General features: G+C 35.3%; 1 protein-coding gene and 1 long non-coding RNA gene across 13 annotated transcripts in view; one reads left to right on the forward strand and one right to left on the reverse strand.

The window, feature by feature from the left end:
- Positions 1-17,537, forward strand: part of FOXP2 (forkhead box P2) — a 555,335-nt gene that overhangs the window by 41,171 nt on the left and 496,627 nt on the right. The gene's annotated exons all lie outside the window — the stretch shown is intronic.
- On the reverse strand, positions 8,351-12,371 carry LOC111098840. Of its 3 annotated transcripts, none has more exons than XR_005369783.1 (4): positions 12,044-12,371; positions 11,328-11,510; positions 10,678-10,870; positions 8,351-9,869 (listed from the first exon to the last, which is right to left on the reverse strand). It is a non-coding gene; the product is annotated as an uncharacterized LOC111098840 (long non-coding RNA). The 3 variants fall into 3 exon arrangements; XR_005369784.1 differs by having other exon boundaries at positions 10,678-10,853; positions 11,316-11,510; XR_005369782.1 differs by having other exon boundaries at positions 8,353-9,869; positions 11,316-11,510.

Consider the following 17,537-nt stretch of genomic DNA (forward strand, 5'->3'; position numbering starts at 1 on the left):
TGTTAAATATCTGATGGATACCAAAACAGTAATGATATAGTATTTGTGGCTGTTTTTGGCAATGAGAATTGATAGGTGCATGGCCTAGTTATCTCCTTATATTGGAATATTAGGGATGGGCCACTGGATTAATGATTAAGTTAGTTTAGATGATGATCAGAGAACTGCATGTGGTAAATTATCTTATGCTTGTTTTTCTCGCATAAAATAAATAAATAATAAAATAAAATAATAAAATAAAATAAATTATAAAAAATAAAATAATAAAAATAAAATAAAATAAAATAAAATAGATAAATAAATAATAATAGAATAACAAAATAAAATAAAACTGTAAAATATTTTTTACAGTTTAAGGATATTCTAACAAGCATTACTATTTTACCATCAGAGGCAGTAAAAGGCCTTGATTTTAACATGCAGGTAAATCTAAGAGATTTTCTCCAATTCTTCATCAATGTATAACATAATTGTCTTCAGTTAACATAATCATCTGTGGTCGGCCATTATCTAGTATTACCCTGAAATGATAGAAATATCATCATGAAGAGCAGGGAATTCAGCTTCAGGTCACCACCTCTAATCTGAATGCAAACGCCTGTTAAATAGACCCTTGTAAAGCTCATTTTTTCCCCTGCAGTGATTCACTTTTTGTTTATGAGGCAGATTCTTAGACTTGGCCTTTCTTATGTTTTCAGTGTTGATATCCTATTATTAAATTATTTTCTTAAGGATTTATTTTAGAGGATGGGCAGGAGGGACAGAGAGAGAGAGGGAGAATCTCAAGCAGACTCCTTGCTGATCACAGGCCCAACACGGACTGGATCTTACAACCCTGAGATCATGACTTGAGCTGAAGCCAAGAGTCTGATTCTTTTAACCCACTGTGCCACCCAGGTGCCTCATTATTGAATTTATTTGTAAAATTTTATTTTTTAAAAAAATTATTTTCTATTTAGTTCAGAAAGGTTTTTTTTCTCTCTTCAAATTAGTAGTCTGGGATGGAAATATTCCAAAAATTGAATTTAAAAAACCTTTTGGTTAAATATATTTAGTCTCCTATCTGTATGTTCTTGAACATGTCCCTTTTAGTGTTGTTTGACCCAGATTTTAAAAGCCCCAGAGATCCAAGGACCATGACTATGTAATAAGTCTTTTTGGTGTAGCAATTCATACAATTAAATTAAGCATTCAATAAATGCTTTCTGATGATGAAAACCCAGTTAAAAGTCCTCTGGGGAAATCCAGAATTCTTAAATAACCAAATATAGAATCATACTATTTTAGAGACTCTAGTCTTCTGAAATGGCTTCCTTCTTCAGAGCAACTTTGACGTAGGTCAGTTTTCATCTTCTCTGTTTCTTATTAGGGCATAAACAACCACTTTCTGCTTCTGTTGTCTGAAATCCTTTGGATGTCTGGCTGCCAGAACCTTTTCCTCTTGACTTGGTTATGTTGGAGATATCACATCTTCCACTCTCATTTGTCCTTTCCATTCAGGAAGGTGGGGAGGAAGCTGAGCACATAATGTGTTAGAATTACGGAGTAAGAAGTTCCTTAGGAATAACACAGGTTAGCCTTAGAGAAGTGACTTGTCAGGGTTTGCACAGATAATTAGTGGAAAACTCCAGAATAAAATTCAAAGGTTTGAACTGCAAGCTCCATATTTTATTGGTAGTGAACCAGGATAGTATTAAGTATTTCGTATGTGTTGCTTGCAGTTTGTTGAGACCTGAAGACGCATGTGGTATCAACTTGTTTGTGCATTTTACCATGATCACACATACTGCCTATTGGGTATTGAAGTGATACTGCAGGTACTCAGTATGTTAGCTACTGGACAACTTTGAGCCAGGGCCATGTTGCAGACCATATTTTGACTGGTAAGGTAACCTCAGACTAAAAAAAAAAAGGCTTTTAGAAAATTGAACTTTTCTACTCATATGTGTTTTTAGAGTATTTCAAGTAAGAATCCTTTAATTTGACAATGTCTAACCACAAGTCCTGTCATCTGACATGTATGAAAACTTGGAATCCTATTGATGCCAGTCCCATCCTCTTTTGCTACCGATTAGCACTACAGAAGAGGCTAACCCTCCTAACTTAATCCTACTGGGTATTTTGCTTTGTGTTCTCCTAGAATTGCTTTCTATACTTTTACTTTTCTGTCATTGACTAGAATTTAATTTTTGCCAAGGCAGGAACTTATTCTTCTCTTGTATTCTTCCTAGTAATTATCTTACTTCTGGGAAAATATTAGGCATTTAGTAAAAACATAAAAAAATAGTTTTTAGATTTAATTATATTCTTTGGAGGTCACTAAAATGTAGCAAAAGTAAACCTAGGTGCTTTTCTTGAGAAAAATTTTGTTCAAACTTTTAGAAAATTTCTCTCTAGAATACATCAGAAAGATTAGCTCTTAAAAATTCTGTACAATTAGGTATGTATATAATTGGATTCTGTGAACATGTGATTTTGTATACATGTCTATAATGTGATTTTTTTGCCCCCAGCATTTTCATAGATTTTTTAAAAAGCAGAATTAAGAAAAACAAAGTTTCAGGGGAAAGCCATTCTTAGTATTTTTACCACCACAAAATTAAATGAAATTCTTAGTTAAATGCTAATAATGCATTGATAGGAAAAATTGCATTAGTAGGAAAAATTAGCTTAAAATATTTAAATTTCTGCCATTCTGGGATTTATATGTGAACATATTTTATGTGTTGATTTTTAGTGTGTGAAGTAGGTATTTTTATAAATCACATGCGGTAGAAGTAAAAATACAAAAATATTTTAATAAATCATATACTGTAGAAAAATAATAAATCAGAGTAGGTATTTGAGAAAATTAGGAGTTTATTTTTTTCTGGGAAAAAATTTAAACTGCCATTGAATTTCATTTTCATTTAATTTTTTAAAAGGAAATGTTGGCATTGTTATGCTAGATCATTATAAGCTTTATTTATACTACATTTTATCATAATGCACACTGAGTATAAATAAACTCTGGTATGCTAAACCTAATAGCAATTAAACTGGAAGTGTTTGTATTTCATCACTGTGAACTTCGCAGAAATGTTTCCATGACAACCTCCATGCTAGTTAAGACAACCAGAGGTGATCAACAGTTTACGTATTTTTTCTCTTGTAAGAATGGAATTTGTGTTGACAGTTTTGGCCTTTAATGGCACTTTTGTTCTGTGTGAAAGTATTTGTTTACCAGATCATATGTTGTTAACTGTCAGGCTGAGGTAGAGTGACTGCTTTTGATAAAAGGCTGCATTAGAATTTCTAGTCTGTGAGGCTCTTATACTCTAATTATCCCCATCAGTATAGAAGAGTCCATTTGTCTCAGTACTCTACAAATTACACTTTATTAAGACCAAGTATTATGCTGACTAAAATTGGGAAGATCTTGATTTTGTTTGACCATCTAAAAATGGAAATTCCTTTTAACTTCTTAATGAATACCCTCCCCCCCCAAAAAAAAAGCTCCTACGTGTGTGTGTGTGCAGAGTCATATATAATCACTCACTCACACAGACACACACGTATACACAGACACACACGCATGCTCTGCAAACAACATCCAAGTGACCTCTTTGGAAAAGGTTACTGGGACAGCATTAGTGATTTTTCTTAACTCCTTCCCTAAAATATTGTAACTATATCACCAGAATCTCCTACCAAAAATATGCAAAAAGAGAAAGCGTAATTTTGTAGTTTCAAACCAGAATTGCCAAGCTGATTGGGGATCTGAGGACTTTCCCCCTCTTTACCCTTAAATAGAGGCACATTAAAAACGTGTCTACTTTGAGATTCTAGGGTAAAAGTGTGTATATACATATACTTAGAAAGAGGACTGGAATTGTAAAAATTCTCCAGAACTATGTCAGTTGCATAAGAGAGGGAAGGTATCATTCATTGAGGGACATTGTACTTGTCTTCTTCTGTAACTGTGTCCGTGATTAGCTGGCAGTGTTGTCTAGAATCTGCAGGATGGGATTAAGTGGAAAAGGCATGTTAAATATGTTATATTATTTATATATGGAAAAGTAAACTCATTACTTTAACAAATAAAGCTTGACAGTTTTCTTGGCAAGTATGACTATATAGATATTAGGCTTCATCACCTTTGTTCTCAGAAAAAGAAATTTAAAAAAATAATTAAAAAGAAATTTAAAAAGAAAAAGAAACTTTAATTTCCAACAGTTTTATTAAACTAATATTAAATCATAACTTGCCATGACCAAAAATTATCCTTGCTTTCCTTAAAATTACCTATTAAAATGTATTAGCATTAATAAAGTTGACATTTCTGTAAAATAATACATGGTTTTATCTTATTTTAAACACATAATCTTGATTTTTTTTTTTCTTCTTTCTCTTCTTCGTCTTGGCATCATCATCCACTTAGTTGCATAAGTGAAGCTTACAAATACCCTGTCTACTTTCATTCAGTCATTCACTCAACTTCTTTCTTTTCATGTACTCTAGGCACTGAGAATATAGCAGAAAACAAAATACACAAAATTCCCTCCTTTTGTGAAAGGAAGCCAACAATAAAATGAATTAGTAAAAAATAATGTGAAATGATGGTAGGTGCCACAGAGAAAAAAAAAAGTGTGTGTGTGTGTGTGTGTGTGTGTGTTTGTAAAAGAGAGAGAGAGAAATGGAAAGTGGGGATTGCAATTTAAAATAGGAGCCAGCAAGACTTTATTGACAAGGTGACATCTGTGAAAGATCTGAAATAGGTGAAGTCAAGAGCTCTGTTGTTTTCTGAAGGCGAAGGGATCAGCAACGGCAACTGTCTCAAAGCTGAAGTATCCTTGTCAAGTTTCAGAAATGGTGAGCAGGCCAGTGCAGCTGGTACGGAGCAAGCAAGGGCAAAGAGTAGGACTCTTTGGGACTGAAGAATACCTTCCAGTCAAGGCTAGGCCATTGAACAGAAGAGTAACAGTATGATTTACCTCAACGTAACCATTCTGTCTGCTGTGTTGAAAATAGCTCACAGGAAGGTAGGAATGAAAGCGGGGAAAGGAACGAGGAGGAAACCAGGTAGGAATTTACTGCGAGAATCCGAATAAGAGGCGGTAGTGTCTTGACAAAGAGTAGTAATAGTCATGGCGTGGTGGGAACAAGAGACCAAATTCTGGATAGGTTTTGAAGGGCTAACTAGATTCCCTCACAGATTGAATGTGGTGTTTGGGACAAAGTGAAGAGTTATGGTTGTCTCAGGGTTTTCGACCTTTTGAAAACTGACAGGAAGGTGTTTCCCTTTTCTGATGTGGGGAAGACCATAGAGGGAACAGGTTTTTGGGAAGGAACATCAAAAATTCAATTTTGGCCATATTTGAGATCCCTATGTGACATCTGAATATAGATATTTTTTTTTGAATATAGATATTAAGTAGACAGTTGGCTATCAGATCCTGGAGTTTGCAGCAGATGTGGGCTGTAGGTAAACATGTGTGCGTTAGCATATAGATGTTATTGGAAACAATGAGACTGGGTAAGACCAAAAGAGAGCTCTAGAAAGGAAACAGTCCAAGGACTTCTCTTATGTAAGGTCTGGCAGGGTGAGTACTTCACATATGCTAGAACACTCGCACTTTATGCTTGGTCCCAGAGTAACTAAGAATGCCCCCTTCTCTGTCTACAGGGAACCTCTGGGAGAATAAATTACACGATCACACGATATAGATCTTTTACATCTACTCTTCCCTATATCTGATGCCTTTTCTCTAGTTCATTAATCCGGTGGCCTCCCATCAGATTTCTTACCTTCTATCCTCACCTCTACCCACCAATTTTTGCTCTATTTCCAGAATAACCATTCCATACGTAAATCTAATAGTACCATTCTCCCCCACTAGACTTTTCCTGTGGCTTCTAACGTTTAAGGAGCAAAATATATTTAGTATGAAATTGTAAAATTCTTTATTTTATTCTTGCCTCTCTGTCCAACCCCTTTTCTTGCCATATCTCTCTTTTCACTCCTAAGACAAGAATCTCTAGTTCCTTAGAAATGAGGATTTTTTTCCCCCTACTGTTTGTGAACTGCCAGGCAGCTGCAGAGCCCCCAAGAAGCTGCTCTCCTACAGTACAGAGCTGTAGGGATGGGGAACTGCACTCTACTACTGCCCCTCCCAAATCTTCCCTACCTAGAGGGAGTTGGGGTTGGGTGAACAGGCACTGCCAGCCAGCTGCTACCACATGATTGGCGTAGGCTTTCTGTAACACAGAACTGTGGAAAATGAGATCACCAACATTCCCCGATGTCTAAATCCACACAGAAGGGGGAGATGGGCACTGTTCCTTGGCTGCCATCTCATAGAAATACAGAGCTGTGTAGGATGGGTGTAGTGCCTGGCCGGAAAGCCACACACTCCCACTGTTCTTACTGAATTTTCATAGATTTTCTTGAGTAAGTTTCTGTGTTGTTCCATCTCTTTTGATGACTCAACAGAGACTGAATAACTTGTCTTTACTAATTTTGACCAGTGTAATAGATGTCTCTTAGTGAGAGGTTTCCCCTAATTTCTTACCCCAAGATTGTAGACTTATCTCCTATGCCATACCTTTTTAAAAAAACTTAACATATAAATATTTTCTGTGATTGTGTTATCTCTAAGTATATTTAGTGACTATCAGATAGTCATTACACCAAATATAACATAGCATGTATAAATATACACCCCAGCTACCTGATTCTCTCCATAATCTTAGGCTGCTTTTGGTTCTTCACCATTATATATAAATCTGCTACTAACAGGGTTTGTGCATGTATTTCTGCCCAATTTGGGAATATTTCATTAGTGTATATTTCTAGAGGTAGAATTATGGAGTAAAACATGGAGAACATTGACAAATTTCTTTCCAGAAAAGTTACGCAAATTTCTAATCCCTCTAGCAGTGTATATTTTACTGATTTTCACTAGAATCCTTGTTATTTGGTTCTTGCTGCTAATTTGATGGCCAGCTAGAAGTTTAACTCCTGATGAAAGCATATTAATCTTGTGCTTCTGATCTTCAGTGCCCTTTTTTCAAGTTAGGACTAAAGCCTATTTTGTAGGTAAAGGCAACATTAAAAAGAAAAAAAAGGCAAAGAAAACCTGAGTGGAACCATAATAACAAATCAAAGGTCCTATTTTTCATTGCTGTTGGCTATGCAAGGTGTGGTATGGATTTTTTTCTTTGTTATCATGAACGGTATAGGCTTTAGAATACATATTCACTTCTTGCTCGGCTTCTTTCACACTTTGGTTTTCTAAAAGTAAAGTCTCAAGAAGGAGAAATAAATACTCACTTGGATGAAAAATACATAAGAGAAATTTAATGATCTAGTAATATATAGCTTGTTGGTAAATATAAATGAGAATAGCTTTACAATTTAAAATATATAAAGCTGTAAGTTCAGTGACTCAAGTGTGTTATATATTAGATCAAAGAGAAATCTGCGATGGTTTAAATCTGTCTCTGATTTTGAAAAAAATTGATTATCTGCAAAATCTGTGTTATTTCGCCTACAAAATGTTGGCAGCCCCCATAGATTTGTTGTGCCATCCCTTGAATGTGGAGAAGTTCAAGAAGGTTTAGTGAAAAAAATGTCTTATTTATGAAATATTTTAATGGGACAAGGTGGTGATCAAAATTTTAAAGTTCACAGACAAGCAATGGAAGGAGGCTAGAATGACCTATGGTAATGGATTAGAGTCGGAGACATCAGCATAAAATTTATCTCAATAAAAACTTGCACTTAGTGTAGATACAGATGGCTACATATAGAAATATTTATAATTATATGTATATACACTGGTTAGTACACACACACACATATTTCCTTTCTTTGTTACTTGAGCAGACCTAAAAATGACATGCAATGCATACTTAGCACCCATATTTTAAGAATACCATTCTTTAATAAAAGAACCAAGGATCCTTGGAGAAGTGGGACTTACTCTTGGATTGCAGCAGGAAATATACAGGATAAACCTGGAGTTCTTATAATGCCAGAAAATACAAATATATTCAAATAAAAATACGACATATAAAATAACCATGAGTCTATACCATACTTATATAAATAAACGATTGAATTAAGTAAATGGGAGAATAGACATTTCCTGTATAGAAGAATTCCAAATAATGTGTGTAGATATTTTACCCTCAAGGAGGTGAAGCATAACTCCTCACTCCTTTTTTTTAAAACAAATATTTTATTTATTTATTCATGAGAGACACACACACACACACACACATACACAGGATGAGAGAGAGAGAGAGAAGCAGAGGGAGAAGCAGGCTCCATGCAGGGAGCCCTATGTGGGATTTGATCCTGGGACTCCAGGATCATGTCCCGGGCTGAAGGCAGGTGCTAAACCACTGAGCCACCCAGAGATCCCATAACTCCTCACTCCTTAATTGCGGGCTATGGGTGGTGACTTTCTCCCAAAGAGTACAGTGTGGAAAGGGGGAAAAGAGTAAATTTGCATTTAGAGAAACCTGATAAACCCATCCTTGGCTAGCTCATCGAAGTCAGCATCAGCAGTGTTATATCATGGCCACATCATAGTACATATACTTGATATGGTGTTATGAAAATGGCAACTTATCTATATGGCCTTCCCCTCCCAAAATTCATAACCTCAGTCTAATATTGAGAAAAACACCAGAGAGATACCAGTTGAGGGACATTGTACAAAATGCCTGACCAGTATTCCTCAAAACTGTCAAGGTTATCAAAGACAAAATCTGAGAATCTGTTACAGTCAAGGGGAGCAATTCTAAGGAAACAGTATGACAAAATGTACTGTGGTATCCTAGATAGGATCCCAGAAGAGGAAAAGGACATTTGGTAAAAACTAAGGAAATATAAACAAAATGTGGACTTTCGTTAATGTTTTAAAAAGTTAATGCTAGCATCTGCAGGCTTAGCACAGCTAAATTGGGTATGATGGGGAGTTGGGGTGGGTTGAATAATAAAAATATCTGACACTGTTTAGAGCTTACTGTAGGCCAGGCATAGGCATGCTTTAGAATGTCTTAATTTTTTTTTTTAAAGCAACTCTTTGGTATTTTTATTCTCATGTTAGAACTGAAAAATTGAAAGGTTAAATAATTTGTCCAAGATTAAGCATGGATACCCAGGCTCTGGATTCTCTCAACTATTAGGCTTTACTGAGCTGAGAATGCTTGTTTTAGGGGGAAGTTGCAGGGAGCGATTCCCCTCTGTCACCAGGTTTGACTTCTGCCAAGGTATGTAGGATATAAAATATGACAGTACTTCCTATATGTATATATGTTAGATAAAACTAGAAATTTTATTTCCTTGGATCGTGGCATGTGATTATTTCATGGTATCTTCTTGATACTTCTTATCCGTTTATATGTCAGGTATACTAAAGTTATTCTACTTTTGCCTGGAGTCCCCAGTTCACTAGTTTTTTGGTGACCAAATACTCTTTGTCAGTACAGCAAAAGAGCCTTGTTTAACATCGCTGTTGTATTATGGTATTTAAAAGGGTTTCTCTCTCTTTTTCAAAATCCATCTTTTTATATAACAGCATTTGGATTTTGTTGGCTTTCTAATCCTCGAGTAACAGATAAAGTAACTGAGCCCTAAGAACACTAAATCAAGATTGTATGACAAGTTTATGTATGATAAGCTGCAAACATGTAATCTTGCAGACTTCTGTTGTGCTTTTCTTCCACATTGAAATAATGTGAAGTTAGTTCCCAGCAGTTCTTAGCTTTCTAGAGCCTCGCTGACAACAAGCTCAATTTTATTATTTTTATTAAAATCATTTTATGTTTACATAATTGCAACCCAAGTAGAGATGATGCTAATAGGCAGAGACAAATACCTGTTCAGAAAAAAAAAAAAAAAAGAAAAAGTTCTGTCAATATAAGTGAATGTTTTGCCCATGGCTTGAATCTTTAGGGTGCCCCACCACCCAGTTTCTTGATTTCTAGATAGTAAGTAGTGTAAGGGCCTAGTGAGACTTATTTATTTGGGGACACAGAAAAATTGTGTGAGGGTATTTGTTTGTGAATTGTATTAAAATTCTATAATTTAATCCACAGTAGTCTATCATGTTATACCCACAGTCCATTACATCCTGACCAGAGATGTGTACATGCCATGGCAAGTGACTAAGCTGTTGCAGTTAAACTTTTTCATTCAGCTACTACTTCTGTGGTAATGCCTCCCAACTTTATTCATGCTCTGACACACATAGAAAGTGATGGTATTCGGAGAGCACCTTGGGTTAACCTGTGACTGGTGGTGATTGGCCTGAGGGCCCTGATTGCCCCAGGCTCTTTTAGCCACCCTGAGGGCAGAAGGGATCAGCATCTTGGCACAGCTCTAACATGTTTGTGACACGTCAGTGCTTCAGCACTTTGTTCTGTGACATGCAACGGTGTGTCTTCCCCAAGTGTATATAGTTTCCACACAAAGTTGTGTAAGATTTTTAGAAAAATAGTTATGCTGAACCCTGGGTTATGTAGAAGACAGATAACATGACACTTTCTTAGACTGATTTGAATCTTGCTGTGCAGAACTCCCATTGGACAATTTAATTATGCTGCACGGGGCGTATCTCGTATATGGCCCTTCTTTCCACCTAGGCCCTGAATTAAATGGGAACTAAAAGAGAGGCCCATATTTACCAAATAGATGATTCACTCTTCCTTCCCTGGCAAGGGTAGTAAGGCACTGAGAGAAGCACAAGGCTCACAGAAGTTTGTAAGGGAGCTTTCTGCAAACTCTCAAGAAACAGCACGAGTGGGAAAGAAGCATTTCAACCAATGTCATTAAGTGATTTGCCGTCATTAACTATGGAGGGCTGTGAAAAGTAGAACACTGTAATAACAGAGAAATACAGCCTTATAAGGAGTTCCTACTAGAACCTCTCAAGAAAGGCGTTAATTCCCAAGAGTATACAGCAAACTGAAATTTTTCTAGCTAATGACTTAGGACATTTACATGCATTTTGTAAAATCATTAAAAAAATGATTCTTTTTCTATTTTTAGTGGGTAGTTTTAGTGTTAGGAAGCACACGTATTTCAGAAACAGTATTATTTGTACAGAAACACCATTTCTCTTACTGTTACAATCAACTCCAAAGAATATTACAACTTAAAAAAATAAAAAAATGATAAAAAAATAGAACGTAAAAATGTGTAAGTTATGAATTTCAAATCAGAGTGTGGATGAAATTTCAAGTATCTAAAAACCTTTAGAATAGTTTCTGGAAGGCTCATTTCAGGTAGGAAAGTTTAGAAAAATGAGAACTTAAAATTTTACATGACATTGGACCATTTATGTTGACTGATAAAGTCTTTTCAGAAGGAATTGGTTGGCATCTGTTATATCCATGTTAACTCAAGGCGTTTTATTTTCTGGTGTATGGTTGGGTCTCAATAAATGGCATATCTTTCTTTTCCTTCCTCCGTGTTGAGTAGTGAATCATGTGTAGGATGAAATATTAGGCAAGTACTGCTGTTAATGAAAGATAAAATTAAATATAACTGTGAGGTATCTTCAGGGACAAAACATTCAGAAAGAAAAATTAAAATACTGTTTTTAAAAGCCCACTTCCAACTTGGATAGAGAAATCAAACTTTGTCCCACAATATCCCCAAACTAATGGAGAATCTTTCCGTCATTTAAAAATATGCTTTCTATTATTACTCTAAAAGACATGATTTATCAGAGTCATATTATAAAGCACTATGATTAGATTCTCTTGAGATTTAGTTTCCTTTGAGATTTTACCCTTACTCGTAAAAATGGAATGACTTAAATTAACATATTGGGTCAGGATAGCTTTCTGCCCTCTACACAAAACCATATCACACTACAAAAGATAACTGGGGTGGCACTTGGAGAAGAGAAACAGTATATTTACAAAAGTTTGTCAGAATGAAAAATAGTACCTTATAGCATTTTATAGTTTGCAAAGCCCTATCATATATTTTATTCTTTTTTGATTCCCATCGCAACCTGTCTTATCAGAGGTTAAATGATCTTACCAAGAGTAAACTAACAGGAGGCTGATTTGTGACGCAAATCCAAATCCTCAGATACCATGTCCAGTGCCATTTTCTCAATACCATTCCACCTAAGGAGAAATGTGTTTTATGTAAATTCTGAGTTTTCAGTCAGGGACAATGAGAAGTTTTAAAGAGCCAGATTTTTTTTCTGGATTTAAGAAGTCTCTTAACTGCTGAGATTATTCAGCTATATAACTGGCTACCATGACAAGTAACAATGATTAGAAATGGTTAGGCAGAGGCTAGATGGCCATCTGTCGAGCCCGGTGTTGGACTGGATGACCTTTAAGATTCTTTCCAATTCGAAGATTCCATGACTCTATGGTGATAATGATGATGTTTCAGCCTGTTGCCAAGTAACATGTCTATTGTTTTTCCTGCCTGTCACACACAGCAATGGCAATAACTATCGTTTTCCTTATATGCCATGACAAATTTATATCATAGTGTCATATTAACAATTAGCATTCTCGAAGTTTCTGACCTTTATAATGTTCAAATCTATTCTAAAGATGCTGCCAAAATTTCATTTTAAAAGGTGTGAAAATAAAATTCCTTTGATGAATGACATACCCTAAAGCAATATCTGTGATTCCTTCCCCTTTCTTTTCCTTTCAAGGTCCATCAGTCACACCCTCCTCAATCTACCTTGCCCTTACTGATTAACAGAGAGACTTATTCATTGATCCACTCACTCATTCTGTAAACATTCATGGACTCTATGAGCAGAGAAGTCTTCTAAGTCAAGAAAATACAAGAATGAGATTCATAATCTTACTGGCTATCAGGGTGGGAAAGCCGAGGAATCCATTCTTGTCAATTCAGCATGTATTCATTAAGCAACTAAAAGTAAAGTTACATAAGACGGAGTGCAGATCTGCTATTAAAAATAACTGAGTTGGTTTCTGAATCTGGATAAATCAACTAAGTCTAAGAGGTACATGGTTTGCTTTATCTCACTCTTTGACTATAAAGTAAATGAAACTCACCACTCCACACAGGCAATACAGTGTCAGACATAAACCCGTACAAAGGCAGAAATACATACATATATAAAGAATTTTGTTTTGCTACTTGAAATACTTTGTTCCTAGCTCAAGAAAACTCAAGCGCCATGGCAGAGGTTTGGAGTTTTTTCATTGGTTTTTTGGTGAACTCTTGTGCTTGCAGCCAACTTATGGCTGTAATTGCTGAATGTATAAGTTTAGTTCCAATATGAATATTGGTTGGTAGTTTGTTTTTGTTAAGGGAAAAGATGTGAATGAGATAATAAACATGTATATTGAAACTTAACTAATTTGTCATTTGTGTCAGTGACTCCTTTGCTGAGTCAGATTATAATTTTTGTATGTTGGAAGAATATTTTCTGTTTTTTGTGCCATTCACACAAAAGATGTGGGCCTATCATTTCATATCCATGAGGACTTAACCACAGGGTAACTCACACATGGCAACTGGCTCCTATCAGAGAAAGCACATGAGAAGGTGAGAAAGATAGAAGTTGGTTATTTTGAAACCTAATCATAGAAATGATATCCCATCATTTGGCATATTCTGTTCACTAGAAGCAAGACACTAGTCCAGCCCACACTTACCTAGGACAAGAGAAATGGGAGGTGAGGATCACCGGTGCCCTTCTTAGAGACTACTACCCCAAGTATAAACCTTCCTGGAGTGTGTCCTTGCTATATTCTTTATCCTGTTGAAAGAATGCCATCTATGACATAATAAAACCAAGTGAAAACCCCTGAAAGCTATTTTCAGTTTTCCGTCTTTTGTTTTTTTATCTTAGTCAATCACAAAGTGAAATGGACATTTTTAATAAATATCTATCACATATGACCTGTTTGCTTCACCTCCTTTGCCCACTGTCTTAGTTCAGATTTCCATTCTTTCTTATTTGGATTACTGCTTTTTATTTTTTATGACTAAAGTATCTCCACTTCCTCTTTCCATGCAGTTAATATTTGACTCCAGTTGTTCACCAGTTCCACCCACTACTCCTGACTTTCTGATGGCCAGGGGGGCTGCATCATTGAATTCGTAGTGCTGAAGACAGTGTCTGGACATGGTGCCTGTGCAAATATTTTTGTCTGAATAATTAGGCCTTAGAGACAGAATGGGCATCAGTATTCAGAAATCCCTAAATATCACAAAGCCACTGAATCTTCCTTATTTTTTCTTGGCGTATTGGACTTTTCTCCCAACGGGAAAAGTGCTGAATCCATCTTTTTTTCTAGTCACACAGAACTTCTTCTCCTTGTCTTTTTTCTGAGTCCTAATCTTTTACCTGCTATTTTTGAATATTGGTCTTGGCTTTTTTTCTCCTTGAAACACCACCATCATCTCAAATATTATCATAAATAAACAATTGCCAAATGTATATGATTATCAGCATAAGCTTTTCTGTGCCAACTAATAAAAAAGCTATTACATGGTTCCACTATGAAAACAAACTAAAATGGACTGAAAGGTGCAATAAACTCAAATCTTATTTTCTTTACCAGTAAGTGCTTTCTAGCACACAGCTACAATTTGCTGGGGTTACAGTAACATTAGCAGCACTAGCACCAAGAATTTCTCCTATTATTAATTCTTACCATGTTTTAAATATTTTTTATCTAGCTAACAAATTATATTTATTAGAGTAATGTTTCCATCTTTTGCAATCAAATAAAAATAAATATCAGTTGGAGCTTCTTGAGCTAACACATGAGTTCCTTGACTTACCTGCTTTATATAGGTATGTATTAAAAATAAATTAAAAATAAAATATAACAGAATCATGGATAAAATTTGATTTAACTTTAGTACCCCTATCTCACACAAGAAATAATTTCCCCTGAAATTTTTGACATACTAAGGATGTAGTAAACCTATTATGGTACAAGCCTGCAAAGAACTCTGGTTTGAGTACTTGGTTTGGTATATACTCTGTAAATATTATCAGCAGCATTTATAAATAAGAAAGATTCAGGGATTAGTAGAGTACCATTTAAAGTGCAATCAGATTTTTCCAGCAGGCACTAATTTAAAACAAAACAAAACAAAACAAAACTTAAATTGTGGCAAGATTGAACCAGATATATTAAGTTCCCCTTCTCCAATGATAAGCTTTATTTTTTTTTTTTTTTTATTTTTTTTTTTTAAATTTATTTTTGTTTATTTATGATAGTCATACAGAGAGAGAGAGAGGCAGAGACACAGGCAGAGGGAGAAGCAGGCTCCATGCACCGGGAGCCCGACGTGGGACTCGATCCCGGGTCTCCAGGATCACGCCCTGGGCCAAAGGCAGGCGCCAAACCGCTGCGCCACCCAGGGATCCCCAATGATAAGCTTTAAATGGTCAGTTTGGTTTGTTCACTTTTAATGTAATTATTAAAAACAGGTAATATATAATATCTTGTAGCCTGCTGTGCCTCAGTTACCTCAAGGCTGTGAAGGGATGTTATGTATTTAGCCCCCAACAAAGCAAGGTGGGGTCTGGGACTGCTGGCTCTCCCTTGTCCCAATGTGCCATACATTTGGCATTGGTTTCTATGTATATGCAGTCATACGAAAGTTTGAGAAAAACTGTCTCTTTCAAGAAGCAATCACAATGGTCAGTTTCTTGGTATTTATTTAGAAATAATCAATGTATACATAAACGTATATGTATCTCTCTATGTCATTTTTTTCAGAGATAGTAATATAAACACACCCTTTGATGCATCCTGATTTTTTCACTTCCCGCTGTACCCTAAAATGATTCCCTATCAGTACATGTAGTGCAATGTATTGGGGGTTTTTTTTCTGCTGCATTGGGTTGCTTATTAAATAGATCTATCTTCTTTTCACAGATGGAAAATTTTTAAGAAGCTTTGTTGATATGTACTTAAAATAGGTTTGTATTCTTTATAGGATGACTGCTTCAACAAAAACAACTTCAAAACTTCTTGAAATTGCAATGGTTTATGTCACTAGTGGTCACTTTCCACTTTTGGGGTTTTCCTAGATATCAGTTTTCTCTCCTTGGCTGAACTATTGTGTTTCTAGCTGGGCTTTTATTGTACAAGCAGAACGTTTTTGATCAGATTGTATTTACATGACAGCCTGAAACTGTGGCATCCTGTCAAGTACATCGTACACATTTAAAATATTGTCTAAATATTTATTCACATGATGGATTACTGTGGCTCAGAAAAGGCAGTTACAACCTATTGAGTAAATAATTTTAGTTTTTAAAAATTTGGAAAGGCTTTGAAGGGGTCATAATGAAGTCTTATCTCAGTTGTTAGAAACAGCCACTGAATACCCTTGCCTTTTTCTCTAAATGGTTATTTTAATTCTTAAATGTTTAAGCAACAAGACAAAACAGGGGAAAAAAAAAAAAAAACAAAGGAAAAATTCAAACCAGTTGCTTGCAGGTATAGACTTTCCTTCTTCCCTCCCATAATCAGATACCATCTCCCTGTCATGAAACAACAAATAGATTAACAAAATCACAGTGAGACAAAAGAATACTATTGTGGCAAAATGTTAAGATTCCTTAACGTGAAACAAGATTTCAAAGACATACAATTGAAATTGCAAAAACATTTTTTAAAAGTGGGTGTATTTCACTCAAATAAGAAAAGTTAATTTTTATAATAAATTGTGGTCTGATTTAAATTTGTTTTTTGTGAAACTTCTGTTGAGGAAGTAGTTCATTATTTTTATGTCAGCTTGAAAATTGTGTGCAGGCTGTTTCTGTTCTTTCATAAAGCAGACAGGGTTTTTGGTCTTAATAATTAAACTTAACATACATGTGTGTGAATGTGTGTATGTTCTTTTTTCAATCATGTGACACTAGGACCTTTCATTTGTAATTCAGAGATTGTTTAGACTTTACAAACCTTTTACATTTATTTGAAATTAATTTGTTACTTCTACAGAAAGTGAGGAAAATAGTTTGCATTTTTTTCCATGCAATACTAAGTTTGTCTAGACATTGTAGGTTTGTGATTGTAACATCTTTTGACAAGCAAATTAGACCGTAGAAAGAGCATCCAACTTGGAGCTTGGGGCATATGGTGCTACCTTCTGCAAATATAACTCAAAAACAAGTCATTCTGTTCAGTGAGGGGTCATGTTCAGATCTGTTTCTTTAGTGTGCAAGCGGAAAAGTAGCCTCTTATTTTAGATAAAATGATGATCTCAGTAGAAAAATATATCTAAGTTGAAGCTGAAAGAAAGAGAGACTAAAAAACTCATGCACACAATTTCATTATTTTTAAGATCTAAAATCTGGCTTGAATATAGGAAAATAGCTAAGGAAAACAAATAGTGTAGCAGAAATCCAGTAATGTGGTTATTTTGGTTGCTATCCCAGCAATTAGAACTATTAATCCTATGAAAACTTTTCTGTATAAAATAATGCTACTATTAAAATTTAGTGTCTGGTATGTTACAGCAAGTAAGCATGGAGAAAAGAATTGTTCTGAAATGATCAATT

The sequence above is a fragment of the Canis lupus genome, chromosome 14 (genome assembly GCF_011100685.1).
Source record: "Canis lupus familiaris isolate Mischka breed German Shepherd chromosome 14, alternate assembly UU_Cfam_GSD_1.0, whole genome shotgun sequence".
NCBI lineage: Eukaryota > Metazoa > Chordata > Mammalia > Carnivora > Canidae > Canis > Canis lupus.